The 13880-nt window shown below is 39.1% G+C and overlaps 1 protein-coding gene across 3 annotated transcripts in view; it reads right to left on the minus strand.

Annotated features, from left to right (window-relative positions):
• The window catches only part of RP1L1 (RP1 like 1), a 69085-nt gene that overhangs the window by 32454 nt on the left and 22751 nt on the right, over positions 1 to 13880 (minus strand). The window contains exon 1 of one of the 3 annotated variants that reach the window (XM_089528795.1): positions 1333 to 1491. The exons of the other annotated variants lie outside the window; for them this stretch is intronic. The gene's annotated coding sequence lies outside the window, so the exon portion shown is untranslated. Of the gene's footprint in view, positions 1 to 1332; positions 1492 to 13880 lie in introns of those variants that run through there. 3 annotated transcript variants of the gene reach the window in all.

The raw sequence follows: 13880 nt of genomic DNA on the forward strand, positions 1-13880 counted from the left end.
AAAGCAGTATAAAAACAACTTAATAAATGGAATGATTTTTTTAAAAAAATAATAATAATAAAACATATTCCAGTCATCATTAAATAAACTCCATTTTTCTAGGTAGCCATCTGATGCATATTTTTTCTATTATTGCATTTACACCACATGCATTTAGACTGAATGGTATGGGCACTATCCATACATACCAACTTGAGATAGAAGAGGAATGAGAAAATCTCCACATGCAAGCAATAATTTGTTTCCCAGAAATTAATATAAACACACCACTGATTCTAAAGCCTAAATCCAGTTGCTAATCCCAGATGAAGTAGGCACACTGAATCAATGGGATTTACATAAATGTTGACTAACCATTCACCAAGTGATTTGATTAGGCCTGAATAGTCCAAATGAAGACATGTGCAAATATGAATCAATTTCACATCCTGTTGTCTTTTTATGATTCTCAAAACTTGCAAAATTATACTCATTAGAACATGAAAAACATGTGTAACAAATCTATAATTACATGTGATTTTGAGGTGGTGAAGGTTTAAAAGCAATCTGGCCTGAGTAAGGAAAGAATGACTTACATGAAGGGCGGTAATAATATTACTATTATTATTACAGGCTGAGACTCCTTTATCATATCTATATATGTGGAATATACGGACTAAATATATACAGAGATATATACAGAGAGAGAGAGATACTGTAATATCTATATCTATATCTATATATATATATATATATGGAATATCTGTATTTGCATATACATACATAATGAGATATCGTGGAGAAGGGACCCAAGTCTCAACACAAAATTCAATTATGTTTTATAAACAGCTTAGACATATAGCTTGGAGGTGATTTTATACAATATTTTAAATTCTTTCATGCATGAAATGAAGTTTGTGTACATTGAGGTGTCGTGATCTCAGCCACCCATGACAAAAGTTCTGGATTTTAGAGAATTTAGGATTTTCAAATTCTGAATAAGGAAGACTCAATGGTATTATGATTATTAGTATTCCATTTATATACCACCTTTCCCTCAATATTAGGAGTCAAAAACCTAATACAAACACAGTTAAAACACACAATTATAAATAAAAATATATACAAAGTTATTATTAAAATAATAAATGAACCATTGAATTAAAACCAATTAAAATGAACCCTAAAAGGTGCACTATTAAAAGCCCTGGCTATCAATTCTTAAAGGGTTGTTGGAACAGAAAAGTTTGAGGGTAAAGTTGTGTCACATAAGCGGTACCAGGAGCCAAATGCAAGACAGACATAGAAATGCTCAGGATCACAAACAATGCTAATATAGATGTCCGTACTTACACAAAATTGCCTCATGATTTTTGTGCATTGGGGTAGAAAACTTGGGTCGCTGGTCTTCCTACCTCCCCCTTTCTCAGCAATAGGTCTCAGCTGTTAATGGGAAAGTCCAGAGCAAAATGAAGAATGCAGGAGCTCAATGTTTGATGCAAGAGCACAATGGCTGTGCCTCCCTGCCAATCAAAAGGTTCTCAAAATGACTGAGCATCTAGCTTGCAGGGTTAATCAGGACTGTGTTGCTAACATTAGCCAGCAAAGCCACCTAATCGCTTGGAGAAGGCCTTCAAATCCACCTGCGGCTTTGGACACAGCTGATTTTCCTGCTCCTCCCCCTGTGTTACGCCAGCAACCCATGCACACACACCCTGACTTTGCGGTGTTTTTAAACCCAGTAGGTTCGTTCTTGATTTGCAACCATGGGGAACAACTCTAGTGGCATGATTCTTGATTTGCCAAGGTTTGACATTTTGAATAGACATAGATACGCACATTCAATAAAGTAATTTGCAAAGGGTTGCAAATTCAGTACTAAAGTTCTCTGTCTGCAAAAGTTTGTAAAAATGCAGAATCTGTAGGGTTGCATATTTTGGCTTATGCTTGCATCCAGAAACAAATACTGTGGGCCCTTTCTGGAGTTTGGTTCCAATATCTCCTGTGACCAGAATGGGAGCCCTAAGCTTGTACACTCTCATATTGCTTATCAAGTTTGCCAATTCACTACTGCAAAGCACAGGTATTAAGGAAATCTCATGAATCTGAGGAATCTGATAGAAGTCAAAGGCTCTAAGCCTCAGTTGGTCATGTGCAGCTTCCAGTAAGGTCAACAACAGCCTGGTACAGACTGCCAGTTTGAGGCAACCTGGGGCCAATTATAGGTTTCCGGAGCATGCAGCACCCGCACGCTCCGGAACCCTAGAACGTATGGATGGTGTCATCTTTATGTGGCACTGCCTATACAAGGCATGAGTGCATGACGCAAGCACAGCACCACGTCCACACCTCCTGGCACCGTGCTTGCATCATGGACACATCACAGTGTGCCAATGGCGCACTGATGACAGCATCGCCGCGCGCCAAGATGAACCTGGTTTTTTCAGGTTCTTTTTCGTCTGGAAGGACGCTGCACTGTTTGAGTTTTGCGGCGTCCCTCCAGAGGAAAACTGGGCACCTAGAGCCCACCCCTTTGAAGCAGCCTGGAGAGCCCCAACCCTTCCCAAATCCTTGCTGCATAACCCATTCCCCAGTCCCCTAGAGTCATAGGGAAGAAAATATGCTATGTAACATTGAGAGTGTCAGCTTGTTTTTTGGGAAGAATTTACTCAGAACCAGGATACACAAATAGTAGTACTGCAAGCTTTTAGGGGCTTAGTACATGATAAGAGAAAGTTAAGGAGTGACATGATAGCCATGTTTAAATATTTGATACTGTAAGCCACCTCGATCCTGCAGGAGAGGTGTGATAAAAATATATTATTATTATTATCATTATCATTATCATTATCATTATCATTATCATTATCATTATTACTAGAGATGGAACAAGCCTGTTTTCTGCTATTTCAGAAACTAGAACATGTAGCAATGGTTTCAAGCTACACCTAAACATTAGGAAGAATGTCCTAACAGTAAGAGACATGTGACAGTGGAATATGCTGCCTCAGAGCATGGTGGAGTCTCCTTCTTTGGATGTTGTTAAATAATGGCTGGATGGCCATCTGTCAGGGGTACCGTATTTTCTGGTGTATAAGACGACCCCCAGCTTTTCCATTTAAAATATAGAGTTTGGGATATACTCGCCATATTAGACTACCCCTCTTCCAATATGGAGGCCTGGGAATCTGGGAGAAGGCTGGGCGCATGCCGGCTTCAGGGGGCCTCTGTGAAGGCCTGGAAGGTGGGAAAAGGCCGGCGGCGAACACACCGGGCCGCAGGGCTCCCTTGTGGCCTCTGTGGAGGCCTTGGAAGGCGGCAGCAGGCCAGGTGTGCACCAGCTTCAGAGGGCCTCGGGAGGCCTGGAAGGTGGGAGGAGGCCAGTGGTGAATGCCCCGGGACGCGGGACCCCCTTGCAGCCTCTGTGGAGGCCTGGGAAGGCGGCAGCAGGCCGGGCGCACACCAGCTTCAGAGGGCCTCGGGAGACCTGGAAGGCAGGAAGAATCCGGCAGTGAACGCGTCAGGCCGTGGAACAGGCTGGGTGCGCGCACCAGGCTGCAGAGCTCTCTTGCAGCCAGAGCAGGCAGGGCTTAACTAGGCGTATAAGATGGCCCCCAACGTTTGACAAGAATTAAAAGGATTAAAAAGTCGTCTTATACGGCAGAAAATACGGTACTTTGATTGTGTATTTCTACATGGCAGGGAGTTGCACTGGATGGCCCTTGTGTATCTTCCAATTCTATGATAGTATGACTCTGTGATCTGTTCTTGCAAATCTGCCTAGTCTCACAAGAGTTTGGAAGCCTCATGAGGCCATACTCTCGTGAGATTTTAGGAAGGGTTATATAATCTCACTGATCTCACATACAAAAAAATTGACATCATAAAACAAATATATAAAGTTTACCAAAGAAACAAGAAAAATAATAATATTACTGCGTACAATCAGCTTGGCCAACCGTGTGATAAAATGTACCTCATAATACCCAAACCATATTTTAAGTCAGGGCCAGCTCTAATATAAGGCCAAGTGAGACAGCTGCAGATTTGGGGCAGTATTTTATTTCATTTCATTTATACCCCACTTTTCTCCCAACCAGCGACTCAAGGCTCTATTCTGTTTAATTTGTATGCTGAACATATCATATGAAAAGCAAAATTAGATTCAGAGGAAGCAGGTATGAAAACTGGAGGAAGACTTCCGGGCAAGATGGCGCCGAGAGGAGACGCGGGTGTTTGAGCTCTGCAACCTGGTCTCCCAACAGGGCGGTTCTTGGAGGAACGGGGACAATATCGACCCGTCCATAGCTCTCCTGATAAGGAGACCTAACTAAACAGCTTGAAGTGGGTCCTGAGGAGGAGCGAGGGACTTGCCAGGTGGGCTGCCGGCAAGTAAAACCCAAGCCCCAAAGGACCGAAGAGCTGAAGCCTCCCGTCCCTGTCTCTCAGTGCGGTGAGAACAATGGGCGCCCTAATGCCTCAATAAATAGAAAGATAAAGCTGGGGAAAGATCTACTTAAGGTGGTTTGCTACCACTCTACCAGAAGAGTTTCCAACAAAAAGCTTAAAGTTTGAGACTCTTGGTAAGAAGTAAGAGGTAAAATCAAGAACTGTGGGACTTTTCACTATTCAAAGATACTGTGCCTTTAAAAACAGATATCAGCAGTTACAGCTGCAGCTGCAATCGAAGCGTGGGCAGTGACACCTTAAATATTGAGCTCTCAGGACTCTAAGTAGACTTTAAAACGGAGGTAGCGTCTCCTTTGGGAGAGAGAGGAGAGAGAGAAAAGAGAGTAGAAGAAACTAAACAACAGGGAGAGAAAGAAGCCAGGAGCGGTGGTAGGAGAAGGAAAAGGTGAAGGCTATCTCGGGGGGAAAAAGGTGAAGGTTACTGGGCAGCAGAGAGAAGAGAAGAGAAAAAGAGAAGGAGAGAGAGGCAACAACTGAAACAACAACGGAGCTACAGAAATTGAGTAAGGAAAGGACTCTGTTTGCCTTTACTGTGCCTTTAACTCTAAGACCCAACATCCCCTACAACTGGAAAGGACTCTGCTTGCCTTTACTGTGCCTTTAATTCCAAGACCCAACATCCCCTACAACTGGAAAGGACTCTGTTTGCCTTTACTGTGCCTTTAACTCTAAGACCCAACATCCCCTACAACTGGAAAGGATTCTGTTTGCCTTTACTGTGCCTTTAATTCCAAGACCCAACATCCCCTACAACTGGAAAGGACTCTGTTTGCCTTTACTGTGCCTTTAACTCTAAGACCCAACATCCCCTACAACTGGAAAGGACTCTGTTTGCTTTTACTGTGCCTTTGACTCTAAGACCCAATATCTCCTACAATTGGAAAGGACTCTGTTTGCCTTTACTGTGCCTTTAATTCTAAGACCCAACATCCCCTACAATTGGAAAGGACTCTGTTTGCCTTTACTGTGCCTTTAACTCTAAGACCCAACATCCCCTACAATTGGAAAGGACTCTGTCTGCCTTTACTGTGCCTTTAACTCTAAGACCCAACATCCCCTAAAACTAGAAAGGACTCTGTTTGCCCTTACTGTGCCTTTAAGGTGGAACTCTGAGACCCAACATCCCTCACCACTGGAAAGGACTCTGTCTGCCTCCACTGTGTCTTTAAAGTGTAACTCTAAGACCCAACATCCCTTACAACTGGAAAGGACTCTGTATGCCCTCACTGTGCCTTTAAAGTGGAACTCTGAGACCCAACATCCCTCACCACTGGAAAAGACTCTGTTTGCCTTTACTCTGCCTTTAAAGTGTAACTCTAAGACCCAACATCCCTTAAAACTGGAAAGGATTCTGTTTGCCCTTACTGTGCCTTTAAGGTGGAATTCTGAGACCCAACATCCCTCACCACTGGAAAGGACTCTGTTTGCCTTCATTGTGCCTGTAAGGTGGAACTCTAAGACCCAGCATCCCTTACCACTGGAAAAGATTTTGTTTGCTCTCACTGTGCCTTTACTGTGGAACTGTAAGACCCAACATCCCTCACCACTGGAAAGGATTTTGTTTGCTCTCACTGTGCCTTTACTGTGGAATTGTAAGACCTAACATCCCCCACCACTGGAAAGGTTTCTGTTTGCTTTTACTGTGCCTTTACTGTGGAACTCTAAGACCTAACATCCTTCACCACTGGAAAGGATTCTGCTTGTTTTTACTGTGCATTTACTGTGGAACTCTAAGACCCAACATCCTTTACCACTGGAAAAAGATTTTGCTTACCTTTACTGTGCCTTTAAGGTGCCTAATGACACCCAATTTTGGATAGACTATTATGTGAAACAGAGAACTCTGGAGCAATTATTAGAGTCTGAAACTAGAATGAGAGGAAAATAAGGACATTGATCTTCATCTGTATTTATATCTATTGGATATATTTATTCTTCCAGATAAGAGATAAGATAAGGTTATATAAATTTAATTACCTGATAAGATTGCCTCTTAATATAGGATATTGAAAATCTGTGACAAAAACAGATAGAATCATACAGATTTGAATGGAAACAAGAGGTGCGCAAGCAAGAAGAGAGAAAGCAGAAAAAGCAGGAAAAACTGAAGAAGACAAGGTTGTATTTTGTTTCTTTGTATATAAGAATATTTATGTTACATATGGCACACTATAGTTAAGGTGGATACTGCAGTTAATTGAATATTTAGGTGTAAATCAATATTGAGAACATTATATCATATTATACTATACTACTTTATACTATACATTGTACCAGGCTATATGTCGAACTGAGGAAAAAGTCCTGTATATAATATATATATATCTAGGGGTTTCAGATAAATGGTACAGACAAACTAGATAAGCTAGAAGAGGTAATTGGGTTCTTATTCTAAGGAGATCTGTATCAAATTGACGAGAATTGATCGGAACTAAATAGAGGGGAAATTGCCTGAAAATAGTAATTTAGGCATTAGAATGGTTTGATAAGCAGAAGATTGAGAAGTGTAATACCTGCTACCTAAACTTCTATGTCTTGTATGGTTTCTTATGTGGTTAAATATATGTCATTGTCTTTCCTCTTTGGATACTAAATAAGAAGGTGGAGAAAGTGGATAAAATGGCATCTAATAAGAAGACACAAAATATAGGCCAGAGTGCACAGAGAAGAGGCTCGTTCGAAGGTACTATCAAAATAACGGACCCAACAGTGCATATATTAGATGAAATACGCAAAATGCGCCATGAAATGAAAGACCTCCGACAGGAAATGAAAGAGGACCTGAAAGAATCAATTCAAGAACTAAGAGAGGAGATAAAAGAGGTCAGAATTGAAATGAAGAAAGATTTTAAGAAGGAGTTAGATATATATGGGAAAAAAATGGAGAAAATGACAACAGAAATTAAAAACACCCAAAAGGAAGTACAAGAAATAAAAGAACGAACTAAGGACTTAGAATCTATATCCCGGAAAGTTATAGATAAACAAGAACAACAACAAAACCTAGAATTGAACAATGAACTTCGTTACCGCGACAGATGCATTAAGATTAGAGGAATCCAAGAGAAAAATAACGAGGATCTCACTGAAAGAATCCTTCCGGATCTGGCAAAATATATGGGACTAACAGAGAGTATAATGGAACTGGAAATCGATAAAACATTTAGAGTGAATTCAGTACAAGCTCGAGAAAGGAAGATCCCACGTGACGTAGTGGTATGTTTAGTCCGGACCAAATTTAGAGATTTAATAATACAGAAAAACTACGACACGAAGCTATATATTGAGGGGAATGAAGTTAAAATATTCAAAGATTTGCCCCCACAGATTTTGATTGCAAGAAATAAATATAAATCACTAACACAAACATTGGCTAATATGGATATCAACTACAAATGGGAAAGAATCGAGGGATTAACTTTCTTTTATAACCAAAAAAGATTTAAAATTGACAATGAAGAAAAAGCGGCAGAAGCAGAAAGAAGATTAAAGGAAAAACATAAAGACAGAGATACAAGAAAAGGAGAGAATGCTTATTACAAAAGAGAATGGCGAAACAGAAGTAATAGAAAGGAAAGTAAGGAAGTGAACGGGGAAGAATCTTCTAATTTAAAAGAAGGGGAGGAAAGGAAAGAGAAAGAGAAGGAAGGACTACGAGAAGAAAGTGAAGAGGAAGCTATCAGAACACTAGTATCCCCAAAAGAAAGAGATCTGGAATTGCTACTGGACCTGTGAGATCTAGAAAGGAAATCCAAGAGATAAAGTTTTAAACTAAATATCTGTGGTTTTTTTTTAAACCTTCGGTTTCTTTATTCTCATTTTATTTGAAAACCTATATAAGATTACAATTAAACCAAAATAAAGATTTGAAAAGGGGCGGAAGGGGTGGAACAAAACAAAACAAAACAAAACAAAACAAAACCAAAACCAAAACCAAATTAAGAACATTTATAAATAAGAACGATAACCAAAAGTGAGAGATGAAAATAATCTCTTGGAATGTCAAGGGAATTAACTCAAAATATAAACGTAGCATTGTATTCCATTATTTGGAAAAAACAAAATGTGATATATCATGTATCCAAGAAGTAAAGATAAAGGAGAAAGACAGCAAATATATTAGGAACCCTAAGCTTGGACAATGTTTTTCCGCATTAGCGGAGAAAAGAAAAGGAGGCGTCTCGATATATGTAAATAGAAAATATCAAGCAAAAGAAATCTTTAAAGATAAAGAAGGTGCACATATTGCAGTGGAAGTTAAAACACAAAATGGAATACTCTTGGTAATAGGGATATATGCTCCCACAAACAATCAGAATAAATATTACGCAAATCTCCATGGACAAATAAAAAATACTGAATACACAAATATACTACTGCTGGGAGACTTTAACGCGGTTATAGAACCGAAACAAGACAGGAAATCTAACAAAGGGAGAAAAATACGGAAGAATCAAGGCAAATTGCCTCTCACTTTTTTTGAATTGATGGACGACTACACATTAACAGACATCTGGAGACATAAGTATAAGGAGACTCAGGGCTCTACTTTCTACTCAGACCGCCATGACTCCTTTTCCCGAATTGACCTTTTTCTAACTACAAAAAATTATGTGAATCAGATCCAGGATATGGAAATTCTTCCAAAAAGAACATCAGACCATAACCCGATACTATTAAAATTATATGAAAGGAAATTTCAAAGCAATTGGAAATTACAGAATACGCTCCTAAACAATGGAAAAATTAGAAATCAGATCAAAAAGGCACTGAAATTATATTTTGAGGAAAACAGAACAGAAGAACTAAAAAGCAAAACGGTATGGGATGCCAGCAAAGCTGTAATCAGAGGATTATTTATTAAGATACAATCTGAAATTAAAAGAAATGAAACAGAAAAGGAAAGAATAATTATGGAAAAATTAATAATGAAAGAGAAAGCTTGGAAAAAGACAGGAGATAAAAAATTGAAACATGAAATGGATGAACTACAACATCAGCTAAGACTTCTAACACTGAAAGAGATAGAAAACAAACTCAAAAAAGTGAGGCAAAGACACTTTGAAGCTGGAAATAAAGCAGGAAAGCTATTAGCAAATAAACTCAGGAAAAGAGAAAGTGGGAAAATAATTCTAGAATTAAAAAATAAAGGTAAAAGGGTAACGGACCCAGACGAAATCAGTGAAACTTTCAGACAATTCTTCCAAGAGCTATATAAGGCAAATCCAGAAAATGCAGAAGATAGAGAGAGATTAACCTTATACTTAGAGAAACAAAACTTACCTATATTGAATGAAATGGAAAAAAACAACTTAAATAAAGATTTTACCACAACTGAAATATCAGAAGCAATTAAAAAATTGCGCCCAAATAAAACACCTGGGCCAGATGGCTTACCAGCAGCATACTATAAACACCTTGAAGAAATAATCATAAATCCCCTGAAAGATACACTGAATGACATACAGCAACACGGTGTCCCTGAATCTTGGAAATCTGCTTATATTACATTAATCCCGAAGGAAAATAAAGAAAGAGATGAACCGAAAAATTATAGACCGATATCACTACTTAATACCGACTATAAGATTTTTACTTTAATTCTAGCAGAAAGACTGAAAGGAATCTTAAATCGAGTAATACATAAAGATCAAAATGGGTTTCTGCCAAAAAGACAGATGAGAGATAATATAAGAGGTACAATTGATGTTTTAGAATACTTTGAACACCATAGTGAAAAAAAATTAGCAATGATCCTATTGGACGCCGAAAAAGCGTTCGACAGGGTCAGATGGCCCTTTATATTTGAAACTATTAAAAAAATTGATGCTGGCGAGAACTTTGTGAAATGGATTAAAGCCATATACAGAGAGCAGAAGGCTCAAATTATAGTCAATAATACAAGGACAAAAGATATCGAGATCGAAAGAGGAACCAGACAGGGTTGCCCCCTGTCCCCTTTATTGTTCATCTTGACCTTGGAGATCTTAAACAATCAAATAAGGGTAGATCAAAGGATTCAAGGAGTTAAGATACAAGACCAAAACTTTAAACTAAATGCTTTCGCAGACGATATCATCTTGTATCTGGAAGATCCCTCCCTTAGTATATCTCACCTTAAAAGCATAATACAGGAATATGGCTTACATTCAGGATTTAAGGTTAATGAAGAAAAAACAATTATAATAACTAAAAATATGCCAGAAAATGAAGTAAAATTACTAAAAGAAAAATCGGGCTATAAAATTGAAAAGAAAGCTAAATATCTAGGGATTACCATAACGAAAAGAAATATTGATCTTTTTAATAACAATTACATCATGACATGGAAAAAAATAAAAGCTGATCTTGAAAAGTGGTCTAAATTAAAACTATCCTTTCTGGGGAAAATAGCAACGATCAAAATGAACGTGCTTCCAAGATTAAACTTCCTATTTCAAAACCTACCTATCATCTCTCATATGAAGTGCATAGACAGCTGGCAAAAAGAACTATCTGAATTTATTTGGAACGGCCGAAAGGCAAGAATAAAATGGAAAATACTATCTGAAGAAACATCGAGAGGTGGATGTGCGCTACCAAACCTCAAAGCCTATTACTTCGCATCTTGTTTATGCTGGATTGAAGAATGGGTTAAACTGAGAAATAAGAGGATGTTATTACTTTAAAGTAGACAATGAAGACACTGAAATAGTTCAAGATTTTCCATAGCTTGACTCAGTCATTAATCAGAATGGAGACTGCAGTCAAAAAATGAGAAGAATACTTGGTCTTGGATGTGGAAGGACAGCCATGAAAGAACTAGATAAGATCCTGAAGGATAAAGATATATCACTGAATACTAAAGTTAGCATGGTCTGTGCCATCATATTTCCATTTCTATGGATGGTTGTGAAAGCTGGACAGTGAAGAAAGATGATGAGAAGAAAATCTACTCATTTAAAATGTGTGCTGGAGGAGAGTGGTTGGATACTGTGAACCGCTAAAAAGATAAGTAAGGCTGCATCTACCCTGCAGAAATAATCCGGTTTGACACCACTTTAACTGCCTTAGCTCAACGCTATGGAATCCTGGGAACTGTAGTTTGTTATGGCACCAGAACTCTCTGACACAGAAGGCTAAATGTCTCTCAAAACTACAGTTCCCAGAATTTTAATGAAAGGGTGACTTGGAGGATTTCCATTCATGGGGTTGCCATAAGTCAATGACAACTTGACGGCAATTAGCAACAATAAATAATAAGTATATCTAATAAGCATAATTCTTTTGGTTAGGCTAAACAAGAGCAGATCCATTGAATCTACTGGAGAATGCTGAGATCAACACATAGATAAATCCCATTGATTCAATGGGTCTCCACCAGTTGAAATTCAAGCCAATAATAAGTTTTTACAATACAGTGGTACCCCGGGTTACGAAAGTAATTCGTTCCGCCGCCGCTTTCGTAACCCGGAAACTTTCGCTAGCCGAAAAAGCCCATAGGCTTTAATAGCGAAAGCCGCGATTTCGTGTGAAATCGCGCCGAAAAGCACCAAAATTTCTTTCGCAACCCGGAATAACCTTCGTAACCCGGAAACAATTAATTACTGGATTTTTTTTCGTAACCCGGAAATTTCGTAAGGCGGCGCATTCGTATCCCGGGGTACCACTGTATTCATGTATATGATTTTAATGCGTAATTATATACAAGAAATTCATTCCTTTATTATAGTTTATTGATTGAATCAGTGGAATCCAATGCTATCTCATAATATCAGGCTAAGGCAGACAATAAAGATGTGTTACCACTGCATAAAATTTCTAGTGATTTTCAGTGCAGTGATAAGCTAGCCTTATCTGTGTTTGTTGCTCTTGCTGTTGTTGTCGTTGTTGTGTTCCTTCAAGTTGTTTCCAACTTATGGGGACACTAAGACAACTCTATCATGAGGTTTTCTTGGCAACCAAATGCAGTGTGCAAACCAGAATCAAGGAACAGGAGAGACACTGCAGACCGGGCCAGCCAGAAAAATCATCATCAGCAGAACATGCCACAAACCATCCTGGGCATAAAATACTGTTTGAAAACACTGAAGTTCTGGACCATGCCAACCACTACCATGTCAGGACGCACAGGGAAGCCATTGAGACCCACAAACATCTGGATAATTTCAACCGGAAAGAAGAAACCCTCAACGTGAACAAAATTTGGCTACCAGTCCTGAGGAACAACAAAATAAGGACTCAGCAAATGCAAATGGGAACCCATTCAGAGTCAGGGGCTTTCTTGGCCGATAATGATCACCAATTAGCAGACATTAATCCTCATTTGCATTAGCCTCCCAGCCTGAAGCCTTCCATCAGCACAAAACAATCCACATGCAAATCACTCCTGCATTCCCAGGCTCACACAGTATATATATACCCAACTTTTTCCAGGCAAAGCATTCTCTGAAGATGCCAGCCACAGATGCTGCTTGCGAAACGTCAGGAAGAAAACTTTATAGAACATGGCCACAAAGCCCGAAAAACCCACAAAAAACTATGGATGCCGGCCATGAAAGCCTTTGACTTTACATTTTAATATTTCTTTTAAATATTTTCTTTCAAATCTTCTTTTCTCAGTGAAAACCTTCTCAAGCACCTTCTTACCTCAGAAGGGGTTCGCCCCCCCCAAAAAAAAACCAAACCCAAACCGATATGATTAATAACAAGAACAGCAACAACAACCTTTTTAAAATCAAATTTAAAGATGTTTCATTAGGTACCAAAATGGGTACCATCTGCACCTTAGTATTTCTGATTTCTTCATATGGTTGTGGAAGCTGGACAGTGAAGAAAGTGGATAGGAAGAAAATCAACACATTTGAAAGGTGATGCTGGATAAGAGTTACCATAGATTGCTAAAAAGAGAAATGCATGGGTCCCAGAGGAAATTAAGCCTGAACACTCATGAGAAGCCAAGATGACTAAACTGAGGTTGTGGTTGTGGTTGTTGTTGTGATCCTTCCAGTCATTTTTGACTTATAGCAAGATTTGTTCAGAGGAGTTTTACCTATGCCTTCCTCTGTCATACTATGGCTGTCATACTTTGGAGGTATCAAGAGATGTGACTCATTGGAAAAGATAATAACTCTCAATAAAGTGAAGGGCAGTAGGAAAAGATGACTAACTAGCTAACAGTGAGGTTTACTGGAGCTGTAATCCAACAAAATCTAGAGGTCCATCATCCATCCATCCATCCATCCATCCATCCATCCATCCATTTTATATGCCACTTTTCCCTATACACAGGACTCAAAAAAATTACAATAAAAGAATACAAAAGCAAGAATATATAGGTCCTGTGCAGACCAGCAGTTTGGGCTGGCCTGGGGGCGAAGTCTGAGTGCAGCATCTACGCATGCCTGGCTTCACCAGGCTGCTGTGATGCCGCGTGCTGCACCGCACAGTGC

This window comes from Sceloporus occidentalis, unplaced genomic scaffold (assembly GCF_023333645.1).
Source record: "Sceloporus occidentalis isolate IW3139 unplaced genomic scaffold, rSceOcc1.0.p SCAF_6, whole genome shotgun sequence".
Taxonomy (NCBI): Eukaryota; Metazoa; Chordata; class Lepidosauria; order Squamata; family Phrynosomatidae; genus Sceloporus; species Sceloporus occidentalis.